The sequence below is a fragment of the Muntiacus reevesi genome, chromosome 3, assembly GCF_963930625.1.
Source record: "Muntiacus reevesi chromosome 3, mMunRee1.1, whole genome shotgun sequence".
Classification (NCBI taxonomy): Eukaryota; Metazoa; Chordata; class Mammalia; order Artiodactyla; family Cervidae; genus Muntiacus; species Muntiacus reevesi.
The window spans coordinates 62,369,237-62,383,951 of NC_089251.1; the positions used below are offsets into that span (position 1 = coordinate 62,369,237).

The 14,715-nt window shown below is 37.8% G+C and overlaps 1 long non-coding RNA gene across 1 annotated transcript in view; it reads right to left on the reverse strand.

The window, feature by feature from the left end:
* The window catches only part of LOC136162905 (uncharacterized), a 366,150-nt gene that overhangs the window by 125,367 nt on the left and 226,068 nt on the right, over window positions 1–14,715 (reverse strand). Inside the window, exons 2-3 of the long non-coding RNA XR_010662174.1 lie at window positions 9,420–9,479; window positions 2,211–2,246 (exon numbers count right to left, since the gene is read on the reverse strand). This is a non-coding gene — a long non-coding RNA (uncharacterized lncRNA). The remainder of the gene's footprint in view (window positions 1–2,210; window positions 2,247–9,419; window positions 9,480–14,715) is intronic.

A 14,715-nucleotide genomic window follows, 5' to 3' on the forward strand; every position in this document is an offset into this window, starting at 1 on the left:
ATCAGAGACTTCAAGAGCAAATCCTCCAAAAATAAAGAAATATTCTTCATCTGGCTGTACTAAGAAGTTTCCATTAAAAGGTGGTCAACAGCTCGCATTCTCCAGTATAATACTTTTGTATGGTTCCCAGTCATCTCAGCTTTTTAAAACTTTGATAGGTATCCAATGACTTAAGAACCATGACCTGAACTTTTAGAACTGTCATATGGGCTCAAGAGAAACAAGATCTATTATATATTCTGTATAAATGGCCTATATCACATTTCTCAGAGGTAGCAGCATCTCTGTGAAACAGAATCTTGGCAAAAATTTCAACACACTGCTTGCCCCCGGCTCCAATTTAGGTCCCTTCACAAGCAAACTGCTATGGGTTTTAACTAATGAAAAACCAGTTTGTTTTTAGAAAACATCCTCATTATCAGCTAATATAACAGAAATGACCAGGAAGAGCATGATTTAATATGGATTAAACATGAATAAAACTCAGAAGCTTTCTTCTTGTTGAATTAGATAATCAAAACTATTAAACAGCATTTCAAAATGCTTTTCATAATCCTGGGACCATTAATGTCATGTTCAAATCACTGTGGATTTTTGTTGTTGTTGTTGTTTTTACTATTCATAGGGATACAATGAGTCATTGGCACATTTCCAGTGCAAGATGCATTTGAATAATACATGACATGCCCTTTAGCTAGCATCATGGTGCCAGATTTAAAACAAGGTAAGAAGTTTCCTTCATGTACACTTGCAGTGTTCAGCTGTTCATAATCTATAGCGTTAACAATTTATCATCAAACCCAGTGACTTGCTGCCAACTTATCAAAGTGGCCACTGGATGCATATGATCAAGTCTGAGCATCTGGCTCTCCTCTGTTCCTGACATTAGCACAGACAACAGAATCAGTGGACTATTGAATGCAATTACAGTAAGCGAGACAGACAATAAAGATTGATAGCGCCTTCTCTTTTTATCACACACAAAACTAGTGGGGGTTAAAGCTTTGCCTTGAGCTGCCTTCATTTAACAATGATTGAAAATATGCAATTGTGTTGGTAAAACACTGTAGCCTGTACCACTTCATTTACTGGACACATTATCAAATTAAATGAAAAGTGAACTGCCAAAAGCAACAGTTATTATATATTAATGATGAATATTTACTTAGCATTGTTCACAAATCATACAGAGAACAGAATCCTTCTTGTTATCTTCTTTGCAGGTTACAGTTGAGTAGGCTTAACATTTCTATGTTTACGTTAAGTCTTCTGTCTACAAATCTCTAAATACAGATTTGCACGATTGGTTTTGTGACTAGCCATGTGATTACAATGTGTAATTAATAAAATGCTCAAGTTGTAGATGAATCCTAATTATTGAAGCGCTTTCTCCCCCTTTATTATAATTCTCATTCTTATAGCTATTCTTGTAGCAAGAGAAACTTAGCCAGGGGTACATGTTGTAAGCAAGAGGTTAGGAACTTCAGCTTTATGAGCTTCCCAAATGTGGAATGCGAAAAAGGATCTCAAGATAGATACAGACAAGACACAAAGTTATACTTTATTTTGTCTCCAAAGAGTACTACTGTAGTAGCCTTTGGAGGATATAACAGTCCTGTCATCATTTGACCTCCAAGATAAGAAATAACACAAAGGTAAAAGGCAATGGAACTAGTGACCGCACAAGGGAAAATTGATCCTGTGCCATAGTTGAGGCAGGAGGAAACTGCATCCTTAAGCAAACTTCAATAGATCTGGGAATACAAAAATAAGTGTCTCATTGCTAAGTGGACAAACATTTGGTGTGCACACTGGCGTGTCAGAAAGACATGACGGCAGGCAGACATGATTGTAAGTTATGTAGATTAATTCAACATTCTTTGAAAAAGACACACATCTGGCTCTTCCTTTCCAATGAGAGATACAGGAAAAGAGAGCGCTCATATATGAAAAGTAATCTTGTCTCTTTTCTAAGAGCTCAATAACCTGAGAAAGTGACATATTTCAAACAAAAAAGAAAATAAGAAGGGGTAAGAGAAAAGAGGTGGAGAATGAGTCACGGGTTTTCTAAAACCACTCCACTGGTTATTCTGTAAGCAATTAAATACATAGTCAGAAGTGTTGAGTTTAGAATTAGAGCAGCAAACATATGTAGTTAATATAAATAGCAGCATGAGGTATAAGATATTCAGCAAGTGTGGAAAACTCACCAAAGTAATAGCATCACCACACAGTAGATGGAGAATCTGGAAGTAAAAAGCAACTGAATCAGTATTCATGAAATGGAAAGGAAACAATTATGTTCTCCAGAATTTACCTGGAAGCAAAATCTAAGTGAAATCAGTCTTTCTGAGCACAAATTCTAAGGTTCATGTTGCCTTGAAATTGTTTAGAGATATGTAACCTTTGTGGGTTCCTCTCAAACGCAGTTGACTACCAAGTTTATCTCAGGAGCTTTATAAAGTGTCCATCTCTGGGTCCCAATCTTTGAGATTTTTATTCAATATACTTTGGGTGGAGCATAATGTACTCACTACAGAATATATGGAAAATAAAGTATGAAAAAGCTTAAAGAAAACCTATCATCTGTAAAGCCACCATTTCTGTGACCCATCTTTTTATTCATGTCTATCTTTTCATCTATGAATGTAGAGTTTTTCAAGTCAATAATATTTTCAATAACTTTAGGGAGTCAGTTTACAAAAATATAAATTAAAAAACATATGTTTATAGCTAAAAATCAGTACATGCTGTATCAATGCAAATAAAAATATGAAAGAATGTTCCTGCTATCCTTCAGTATCTGTTCTCACAGAGTTAGTTATTGTTAAATACAGATGTGTCTTTACAATCTTTATTTTAGTCTTTACCACATCATTTACAGTGAGATTGTATCCGGGCCTCTCCCACCCTTTCATGCGCTTTTCTTGTCATTTGCCCAATGTGGCGTCATCACTCAGCCAGCCTTTAAGGTTTTCTGTTTTGTTTTTTTTTAAGAGAGAATTGTTTCATAGGTAGCTGTAAACTCAGTGTGTCTATGGGAGGAAGTGAGTTCAGAATCTTCCTATGTCACTCTTTTGAGCCTCTTATCCTTTATGTATTCATTTCACATCGATTTGTGTCTGTATTTTACATGATCAAAATTGGACTACATATATTGTTCTGTGAATTGACTTTTTCATTTTATGTAATTCTGATTTATATATAGATCTATCCAAATCTATTTTTCTTATTGCTTAGCTATATAGTATTTCATAGTATAAATTATCATAATTATTTGTAGCCTTTACTGTACTTTTACTATTGTTCCTAACTTATTAGTTTTACCAAAATGGTAAAGAATCTACCTGCACTGCGGGAGACCTGGGTTTGATCCCTAGGCTGGGAAGATCCCCTGGAGGAGGGCTTGGCATCCCACTCCAGTATTCTTGCCTGGAGAATCCCCATGGACAGAGAAGCCTGGTGGGCTACAGTCCATGGGGTCGCAAAGAGTCAGACACAACTGAGTGATTAAGCACATATACATCTATATGTATGCGTATTTTCATTTACATGAAGTTGTTTTGCACTATAGATTAGAAATGGAATTTCTGTATCAAACGTATGTGAACTTAAAATTTTCATGGATCGTGAAAATTTGTCCTTCCAAAAAACTATATCATTTTCTACTCTCATCCACAGAAATTACAAGAGGGCCCATATCTCCACAACTCACTGATGCTAAATATTTTTCATAGCTTAATATTTTACCAATATATTGCATTTAAAATGATATCTCACTCTTAATTTTCATTCTCAGCTTCATTTCACATGTTTATTAGCCATGCTCATTTCTTCTAAGAATTGCCAGTTTATATCCTATATGTATTTTTATACTGTGAGATTTATCTTTTTCTTATTATTTTCCAAAAAGCTAACTTTCAATTTTGTATAATGTAAATACACAGAGGCTTTTTTATTCCTTAGAATATTCTTTCCCAATTGATAAACATAAAAAATTATCTCATATTTTTATGATGTCTAAAGTTTAGATTTTTAATATCTCTGGAATTTATTTTTATGTACAATCTGAAAATATGCTTTTATTTAAAAAAAAAAACTCCCCCATGATTCTTTATACCATCCAAATACAGCAATCACAATCAAATACAGCAATACCAATCAAATACAGCATAGATTGCAATGCAGTCATGGTTTGCATCCTGGCAAACCTTTTGACTGCATTATTTATCTGTAAACTTGAGATAATAAAACATCTCAAGGATTGTGGGAAAATTAAATGACAAGAAAGACAAGAGCCTAGCATGGTGTCGCCCACAGAGTAAATGCTCAATCAACATCAGCTGTTAGTTTCATTAGCATTACTACTTTAACATAGCTCAGACACCTGGTTTTTGTATTCAATTCAAAGTGTCTTTCTACTTCCCAAATTTCCCTCAAAACTAAGGGCTGTGTTTTGATGAATGTTTTCATAGGACAATTTCCTTCATGGAGCCAAGAGTTTCTTAAGGAAATGCCAATTTGAAAATGATAGGTACTTTGATTTTGTTGGTCATCGTGCAATTTCTAAAGTAGTCGAGTACCGAGGGCTGTAAGAGTCAAGTGCTGGCTGGTGCACATGGATTACAGTATAGAATTTTGAGAGCTGCTGGCCATACTTGCAGAATCAAAGAACATGTCTGGCACGTAACTATGTATTTATAAAAGACTTGTGGGTAACGTCTGTCACACAGCCCAGTCATGAATGTCTGGTGGCCCCTGATGTGTCTAGAACTCTTGCACAGGGAGGCTGAGCCACTATCTCCAATGACAGATGGAGGGCCTGGTGGCTTGTCCCTGGGAGAGACCAGAGGACATACCCCTGGTCTGTGTCCCTCATGTTGCACAAGCAGAGGCTCTCCAGGGGAAAAAAGGCCAGGTTTCTGAAAAGCCTCATACTATTGGAAGATGCCAGTCCCCTTTTTCCATTGTCCTTCTGATTCATTACTCTCCTTTTCTGCCAAGGATCTTTGGGAAGGACAAAAGGTGACATTAAAGCCTGCTCGTGCTTTATGCACACTTTTTGAGTCCAACTCTCTATCAAAGTCCACTTAGAAACTGTTACAAAGAATTGCTCCTAGCTCCACCTCTAAAAGCAGGATCAAAGTCTGTAATCAGAGAAGATTCAAGAAAGGTATTAAATTTGCCCAGTAACAGTGCTCAGTGTAGCATTTTATAAGTATCTGTGGTTATTATGATTTTCAGATATATAATATTAAATATTTATATATAAATAATATTATTAGTGAAAGTTGCTCAGTCGTGTCCAACTCTTTGCAACCACATGGACTATACAGTCCATGGAATTCTCCTGGCCAGAATGCTGGAATGGGTAGTCATTCCTTTCTCCAGGGGATCTTTCCAACCCAGGGATTGAACCCAGGTCTATTGCATTGCAGGCAGATTCTTTACTAGATAAATATTTATCAAACACTGTTTTAGTCTCTTAGGGGAACTAAATGTAGACTGGGTGGATTAATAAACATAAATTTATTTCTAATCGTTCTGGAGACTAGAAGTTGGAGATCAAAGTCCAGGCAGATTTAATGTCTAGTGAGGACCCAATTCCTGCATTGTAACGAGCCACTTTCTAGTTTATGTCTTCATACAGCCTTTCCTCTATGACACTCCTTGAGAGAGATCTCTCTCTCTGCTTTTAAGGGCACTAATCCTATCATAGAGGTCCAACTCTTATGATCTAATCTAAACCTAACTACCTCCCAAAGGCCCCACCTCTTAACACCATCATATTGGGGGTTAGGGCCTCAACATATGAATTTGGGGAAGACAAAAATATTCAGTTCATAACTATAGTTACCCTGAGACAGGCAACATGCTAGGCACTTTACATGCATTATCTCAGTTATCCTCCCATCCTTTGAGACAGTTCTGTTTACTATCCACAACATACAGAGGAGAAATCAGTGGGAGACACAGGGTAGCTAAGAACCAAGCTGAAGGTCACAGTTAGTACACAGTGGAGCAGACTCAAAAACCTGCCCTCTTGACCTCCAGGTCTGCCCTGCTGCTGTTCTTGCATGGAAAAGAGAGGACTTCCCTTTTTAAAAAACTCAAGCAAGATTTGTTTTCTTAAATAAGCTTTTCTCTTTCTCCAGCCCTCACTTCTTAAAACAACAAAATACAACCCCTTATGTTAGTTGTAATAAACTACTTTCAATCAGTAATAATAAAAATGCATAAGACAACGAAGGTTGGGTAAACTAATCTCTAAATAAGCTCACAGAAATAAATGAAAAAAATGATCATTTAAATATCAAATGTACTGGGAGTCTAGTTGTCATACACTGAACTGAGTGCTCCCAACTTTATACACCTAAGGCCTAAAGTTTTCAGAATATACTCATATTTGGAAATAAGGTCTTTAAAAGAGTGATTAAGTTAAAATGAATACTTTAAGGTCGGCGCTGATCCAATACAGGAAGCCCAGGTAGCGCAGGGGTAAAGAATCTGCCTGACAATTCAGTAGATGCAGGAGACATAGGTTCAGTCCCTGGGTCAGGAAGATCCCTTAGAGTAGGAAATGACAACCCACTCCAGTATTCTTGCCTGGAAAAGCCAAGGACAGAGGAGACTGGCAGGATATAGTCCATGTCATGAGTCATCCTGTTGTCCAGAGTTGGACAGGACTGAGTACTAATCCAGTGTGTCTGGTGTCCTTTTAAGAAAACGAAATTTAGACACAAAAAGATAATCCACACATGCACGATCAGAGGGACAATCACGTGAGGACCCAGGGAGAAGACGGCCGTCTACAAGCCAAGGAGCGAGGCCTCAGAAGAAAGCAAGTCTGCCGACTCCTTGATCTCAGATCTCCAGCCTCCGAAGCTGGTGAGAAAACAAATCTTCACTGTCAAAGCCACCCAGTTTGTGTGGTATTTTGTTACGGCAGACCTAGCAAACTAACACCAGTATTTTTGTCAAAGAAACAGAGTGGACCAGAATGTAAGATTCACTGGGAATTTAACTCATGGCTTCTACAGAGGCTACTAAAAAGTTGCAAGAATTTAAAGCAGTAAAGTGGAAATCTGAAGGATACAAAAACAATCTTAAGCCTGGGGAAAATAACTATTTTCACTTGAAAATACCCTAATTTTCATAACCAGGATTTTTTAATTCCCTGGATATAGATAGATAAATAGGCAGATATTTTTCTCCCTTTCTGCCTCTCTCTCCCTTTCTCTCTCCCCTTCTGTTAAAATTTTATTCATCATCCCTTGCTTTACTTCTCCATAGGTTGGATAGGTGTGCTGATTAGGCTAGAAATATCGGACCATAGAGAAATGAGTTAACTAGAGACACAGTATGAGGTTCTAAATGGTGAACTTCTCTTTAGCATCCAGTTCAGATTACATATTGGTTGAACAGGATAAGTAACAAGAAATCAGCTCATTTCTTCTACTTGTGGTCTCCCACTCACATTACCTCATCACAGCAATGTCTCCTCTTTTGCCATCAGTCAATGGTGCTGGGAGCAAAATCAAACACTGACCTGTGCTGGAACGTTCTCCTCTGGATCACAGCCATATTCCCCTAGGAGCTGTGGGAAAACTGGCTTTACTCCAGGAGAAGTCAGCTTCCCCTCATTGCTGCTCACTAATAACCTTTCCTCGCTTTTGTTTGGATCTTAATGACCTCAACCTTTCACAAGAGGTTTGTCTCCTTTTTTTTAATTTTCCAACAGGAACACAAAATGGCAAATAACCCAAAGAAATGAATATAATTTAGATGGAAAATAAAATCTATCTACCACTGTGTGCATGCAGCCTGTGCGTCTCATTGGCATGCACCAGATTGGACTAAATGGCAAGAATTTCCCAAGGGAAGATAATCTCCAGATACTGCTACAAAAGCTTTATTCCCCACACTCTGCAAATTATTTAATTTAAACACTGTTTGATATGACTCTCTGAGGAGAAGGGTGTTTTCCCAGATCCGTTTTTAATTTGTTGGTGTGTGTATATATGCATGTGTGCATATAGAACCGGCCTCACAAATGCATTCACAGCTACAGAGACTAAGCACCAGCTTCTGATTAGCAGAACCCGGGGCTGCAAATTACTGTTTAAAAGTAGGAAAATGATGAAATTCACATGTAATTTCTTCTCTCTTTTTTGGTGAGGAGAAAGGCAAAGGTTCAGTGTTCATATCCTAAGGTACCTGCTCCCAGACACTTGGGAGATAAAGCTAAATATTTTTTTAAAAATTGTGTGTGTGTCTGTGTACATGCACCGCATGTACTAATTTCTCACAGTAGAAAATGGTCATATCTGTGGATGCACTTTACTAAAGCACAAGGAGCAATGCAAAGATGAATGAATTCATCTCCATCAGCATTGGGAAGTGCTGCATCATGGGTCAGAGAATAATTTATAGCATTCTTTCAATCCTTCTGCTTCTTCCACTAGCCTAACTTTTGCTTTTTGGCTACATATTAATCAGGAAGGGATATCCACTGAAACAAAACCCTGAGTGTTTTATTATGTATTTTGCCAAATTTTGTCTCGAAAAATCTTGCCTTTTTAAAGAGTTTATAGGTCCCATTAAAGCAACCAAATGAATTTCTCCCCTAGACAGAATCTCTTTACGTAAGATTCCACAGAAGGGCTAACCCTGCCACGAATGTATACATGCACACATAGGGCCCACGCTGGAAACAGTCTTGTTATCCTGGCTAACCCAATTTAAAAGTAAATAAGCATTAAACAATAATTTCAATATTAACTTACTCTTCTTGCTTCCTCATCGGAGCAAGCTAAAAGCGCATGAACTTCCTTTCGCCCTTTGCCCCGGCCTCCTGTAGAGCTCTCCTTGTGTGGTACCCTCAGCACAGGTGCAGTGACCTCCTTCCTCCCACCAGCCTAGCTATTTATTGACATAAGCTTGCATTCTGGGGCATTATCAGCTTAATGCATAATTCAAAATCTTGTGCATGTGGCCTGCACTTTTGCCTTTTCCCCTGCATTCTAAATGAAAGATAAGAAGTATTTCCAAAGTAGGCACACAAAAGGATTCCTGAACATCCACAGAGCCCCGTCCCTATGCCAGCCCTCCCTACGCCTTAGAAGACCGCTGGCTCTGCAGCTCCACACTGCTTGATATGACTCTGAGGAGAAGGGTGTTTTCCCAGATCCAATTTTAATTTGTTGGTGTGTATATAGAACCGACCTCACAAACGCATTCACAGCTACAGAGACTAAGCACCAGCTTCAAATTAGCAAAAGGATGCTACACCCTCACAAGGATGCAGGGCTGAGAAGAAAACAATCCCAGGGGTGGTCGGAAAGTGTATCCTGAGCAGAGAGACCCGAGAACCTTTGGGAAGAAGAGGTCTCTAGGAGTGGAAAAATCACATTTATTACCTGGAGTCAGGTTCTAGACTGGCAGTCAGATGTTTCCAGCAAAGCAACAGTTCCAAATCTCTGTAATTCAAAAACAGAAAAACTAGCCTTAGAATCTTTATCTCCATCCCCCCCACCCCCCACCAGTGGGACAGGGGAAGCTTTGTGTGTGGTGGGAGCGGACGGAGGGCAGGGGGCAGGTGGAGAAGCTTCTCTCAGCACGTCTGAGGGAAGAAGAACAGGGAAAGGCAGAAGGAAGACAGAGGGGAGGCCCAAAAGGGAAGAGAGAGAGGGAGGGATCAGGCTGCAAGCTGACAGGGGGACACGACAACGAGGAGAGAGAGGCGTCTGAGAAGGCTTTAAGATCAACTCTGTGAGAAGGTGAATTCAGTCAAAATCAGTTCAGGAGAAGTGGCTCCAGTGATTTTTCTCCCCCATACTGAATTGAGTGCTTTCTGATGGAATTCATCAAATTAACTAGTTCTTTTTTCTTTAATGATGTATGAAGTGTGAGAAAACAAATGGATAATCTCACTTGCAAATACACAGATCCAGGTAACCCGTATGTTCTGGTTTGAACACATTAACGAATTGGCCAGTATAAAGTCACATACACAAAGACGAGACAAACAGATGCAAGCATATGGTCAAGTGAGGGGCAAGAAGGAAGTTTTTCAAAGTGTCATCGCTGTTTCCCGACATATTCACAAGCATACTGTACAGTATGTTTGTGAACTAAGTATCTCAAAAACTGTCTTTTTGGAAAGCAGTTTATCCCTGATGGAGGAGTATGCTGCATAAATGCACCAGCATCATTTATCAGCACCATTTTTTAAAAGTTAGGTTCACCACTCCTAATGCACTTTTGTCAAAGTCAGGACATGAGACTAAAAACCATAAGGTCACCAATATCATTTGGACTTATTACTAAATATGAGATTCTGGTAGATGCTTTTTACATGACTTTTGAGTCCACCAAGCAATAACTCCTCCTTTTTTATAAACATAAGGATATGAATTATTAAAAAATTAAAGACATTTAGAATAATGGTCCTCTATACGCAAAGTATTTATTTCAACTTTCATCATTCATAGTTTATTGCATTGATTTTTTTTTCATCAGTTTACTTAGTATTAGGCTTCCACTGAACTCATCAATAAGAAATGAATTTTGGTAACTTTCAAATCCACTATATTATTTTTCCTTTTATTTGTAGTGAATTTTTCTTCTCTCAGTGGTATTACTGCAATAAGTCAGTCATTATTTCTTTATGTTTTCCTTTCTTTCTTTAGTATTTCATTTCCCTTTACAGCACATCTTGTGATCACAAAGAAAACAGAAGCACTTATTTCTTTTAACAGTTGAAATTGCTGCAAGTGATTTAGCTGTCATTTAATTTGATTCCTCTCTTCTGTCTGTGGAGAAATATGTTTAATGTACTGGAAATTATGTTAATAAGAAAAAGCATTATCTCATTTAATGAAATAAATATACAAATATTTCAAAATAAAATAAAGAGGCAATCTTCACTGAGAAAAATGTCTCTTATGGTTTGCATAAAATAAACAAATGGGAAAAATTATGAATACATTGAAACACTAACAAAAATGATGCCTACATTCAAAAGGAGAGGGGAAGTTCAGTAACTGAATTAGCCACAATTTAATCAAATATTTGTTGTAAAACTCCAGGCACATATGAAGGATCAAATTATTAATTTTATATTTCTGATTACTGTAAGAAAGATCATTTTATTTCCCTGGAATGGACACTGGGTTTTTGAAAAGTTTTCTTTGTATTTTTTTCTCTTCTATTTCAGTTGGTCTTTCAGTGATTGCTACTGCTTGAATTAATAATTATCAGCAACTCATTGAAAATGTGACCCAACCCATGTAACTATAAGAAAGGTTAGAATTCCTTTGATTTTGTTAATCAAAACAGAGTCAATGAACTCGTTCCAAAGCTTTTATATATTAAAATTTATCTAACGCACAAAAAGGTTAAATAAATATTGTTAGTGATTTCAGCAAAACTTGAAGCAATTATGCAATAAAAGCATGACCACAGTAACAGAAACACATAATTAGCAATTTAATTACTGGCATGAAGACAAGCTAAAGATGTCAATAAAAAAAAATCTTTAGTGACAAGCCGATTTTATTCTCTTTACTGCAATTTGTGAGAAATATTCACCACCTGATGAGTAAAACATTTTTATACAAACTACCTAACCTTCCACAAACTGAAATACTCAATATAAAATATTTTTTATTTCATTTCATTGCATAGTGAATCATTATGTTTTTTTCCCATTTAGATTAGCACTTTCTCTTCTCTGAAAATACAATATTTCCAGTCAGCAAGTAAAGAGCATTATGCTTTTTTAAAATGAGTTAAAGTAGCAGGTGTTCTTTGTTTCAATTTCATTTTTTTTTCCAGCTTCAATAATGTGTTTGACAGAAATGCTTTCTTGTGTATGACATTCCAAATATTCTATCTTTTCTCATCTCCAAGTTTCAGCTGAGAAACACACATAAACCATGGATTGTTTTAAAAAGAGATAAATTGTCAACTACAGTAGGAATAGTCAGGCTAATTAGACATTCCTCTAGGACTCACAATTTCTTCTTCTCCCCATCTCTGTATTTAGAGTTATGGTGTGAGGTAAAGGAGAATAATGAGTAAGTTTAGTTTACTGTGATATGGTCCACTTGTATTTTTCACAGCACCATCCCAAGTTTCAGATTTTTAAAGTCTGAACTAGAGAACAGACTTTTGAACTCTGTGGGAGAAGGTGAGGGTGGGATGTTTCGAAAGAACAGCATGTATATTATCTGTGGTGAAACAGACCACCAGCCCAGGTGGGAGGCATGAGTCAAGTGCTCTGCCCGGTGGGCTGGGAAGACCCAGAGGAATCGGGTGGAGAGGGAGGTGGGATGGGGGACCGGGATGGGGAATATGTGTAACTCTATGACTGATTCATATCAATGTATGACAAAACCCACTGAAAAAAAAATAAAAAAATAAAAATAAAAAAATAAAATAAAATAAAATAAAAAATAGTCTGAACTACTTATCTTAAAGTGTTCAATGAATGCTTACTACCTTATATGTCATTGGTATTTTACCAATAGCAGAAAACAGATATTTCAAGATAGGACCGTATTGACTGAAGTTTTCCATCTTGTGGTAAAAAGTGGATCATTTTGGCTGGTATTCAACAGCCACTTGTACAAGCCCAGTGCATGGAGTGAGGTCATGAAAGCCAGACTTGCTAAGAAGTGTTGTCTATGAAAATCCTTACAGCATGATGGAATACACTTAAAAAACAATAAACTCTAGCCACCAGGAACAGAAAAAATAATAATTTCTAATACCGCTGCCTTTTATAATTAGCCTACTGATTCTAATCATTTTGGCACATAGTTTCAATCAGATATCTTAACTAAATATTCCAGTTTTGAAAGAAGGGTATACAATACTAACTCAAAGAAAGATTCTAAGGAAATTGAAAATGTTTTTAAAAGCATATTATATTTGGCTGTAATTTGATAAATGTGAACAGAGCAAGTATTTGGGAGATTACTTTTTAGGGACTTCTTGCCTAATATATCAGTTACTAGAACCATTCATTTCTTACACATAGTTGGACTAGAGGTCCCTTGCATCCATAAGAAGTTCCATTTTCTGGTGAGCTTTTCATCACTATTCATTATATATCACAATCAGCTTCTAAGCTTCTGTTTGAACTACAGACCTAAACTTACTTGGATTTTTCAACTGTAATCATACAGGCTTAAAACTCTCTTGCTTTCTACACTTTTGTGGTCCAGATACAAGTTGTCAGTATCAAGCATGTTAATTTACACACCTCCAGGGAACTCCCTGTGTCAGCCACTGTAGAGGTTGGTCAAGCAATGGTACCTGCCTTTGGGAAGCTTACAGGCTGGTAAAGAAGATGGTGTGTCAAAGGTAACACTGCATCGTAATCCAAGTGCTCAGTTCAGTCCAGTCGTTCAGTCGTGTCTGATTCTTTGTGACCCCATGAACCACAGCACACCAGGCCTCCCTGTCCATCACCAACTCCCGGAGTCTACCCAAACCCATGTTCATCAAGTCAGTGATGCCATCCTGCCATCTCATCCTCTGTCATCCCCTTTTCCTCCTGCCCTCAGTCTTTCCCAGCATCAGGGCCTTTTCCAATGAGTCAACTCATCGCATAAGGTGGCCAAAGTATTGGAGTTTCAGCTTCAACATCAGTCCTTCCAGTGAACACCCAGGACTGATCTCCTTTAGGATGGACTGGTTGGATCACCTTGCAGTCCAAGGGACCCTCAAGAGTCTTCTCCAACACCACAGTTCAAAAGTATCAATTTTTCGGCGCTCAGCTTTCTTTATAGTCCAACTCTCACATCCATACATGACCACTGGAAAAACCGTAGCCTTGACTAGATGGACCTTTGTTGGCAAAGTAGTGTCTCTGCTTTTTAATATGCTATCTAGGTTGGTCATAACTTTCCTTCCAAGGAGTAAGCGTCTTTTAATTTCATGGCTGCAGTCACCATCTGCAGTGATTTTGGAGCCCAGAAAAATAAAGTTAGCCACTGTTTCCACTCTTTCCCCATCTATCTGCCATGAAGGGATGGGACTGGATGCCATGATCTTAGTTTTCTGAATGTTGAGCTTTAAGACAGCTTTTTCACTCTCCTCTTTCATTTTCATAATTCAAGTGTAGTTATGATAAATACCAAACAGTTAACACAATAAATACAAGAAAGTTGATGAGACAGGGGCAGCACCGTAGTGTTTATGGGTAGATTCCTTTATTAAGTGGGCCCTATGGGCAAGTGGGCAAGAGGGGCTTCCCAAATGGCACAGTGGTAAAAATCTGCCCACCAATTCAGGAGATGTGGCTTTGATCCTGGGTTGAAAATGGAAAAGGAAAAGATTCCTCTCACACTCCCTAGAAAAGGAAATGGCAACCTACTCCAGTATTCTTGCTTGGAAAATGGACAGAGGAGCCTGGCGGGTTACAGACCATAGCACTGCAAAGAGTTGGACACAACTGAACAGCTGAGCATGAATGCACTAAAAAGCTTTAAAATGCAAAATCACTCTTCAATTTATGAACCAAAAGGCCCCAGGTAGAGGTAAAGAGTCAAAGATGCGAAATAACTCACCCAAAGAAAAATGTATTTGAATGGGGACTCTACAGTTCTGTTGACTCTAAATTATAGGTGTAAGTAAGAAAGCATTGGAGATGAGATGAGCAAGGAGGTATATCAGGTAGACAGGAAAGGAAGGATTCATGAAACA